The sequence below is a fragment of the Schistocerca piceifrons genome, chromosome X (assembly GCF_021461385.2).
Source record: "Schistocerca piceifrons isolate TAMUIC-IGC-003096 chromosome X, iqSchPice1.1, whole genome shotgun sequence".
NCBI lineage: Eukaryota > Metazoa > Arthropoda > Insecta > Orthoptera > Acrididae > Schistocerca > Schistocerca piceifrons.
Genome location: NC_060149.1, coordinates 49991708 through 49992352, shown reverse-complemented (window position 1 = coordinate 49992352; position 645 = coordinate 49991708).

Genomic DNA, 645 nt, shown 5'->3' with positions numbered 1-645 from the left:
GCAGCTCTGTAAGTTCACCAGCGACTTTGTCCCGTAATGCAATAGGAACAGTTCTAGCCCGACAAAATATCGGCTGAGCATTTTCTTTCAGAGTGATATATGAAACAAAATTGATAGCCTTGCTAAACCTTCAGAAAAGAGTTCAGGGATTATTTTCAGCAGGCTTTTGCATTGAATGCAGACACTGACAACATATTGTCCTGAATTTGAAAGAGAAAAAAATCAAATGATCAAAACCAAATATGTTCTCACAATAGTATGAGTGTAGCATAGTGAAAGTTACAGTTTGCGTATGCAAGCGATGCATGCCATGCAAAGTTCGTTTTCCGAGAACGGGAATGTCTTGTCCATTATGAGCCGCCAGGTGCGTGCTAGTTTTAGACAGGGGTGGGGAGTCTAACAGTTTATGTGTGTTACGATTCAGCAGTGTAACACAGGCACCCGCGTCCAACTGAAATTTCACGCGTTTTCCGCTGATGTGCAAATGAACAAAAAGTATTTTGACCAGGCGTAGCACTGAAGAAACTGTTCACTTGCTAGTTTACTAATGGCTGTTGCAGGCTTTGAATATACTGCACTAATTACATGGGCCTTGTGACTAGATTTTTGTGATTCAGCAGAATTCTCACGTTTGTTTCGTTGCAC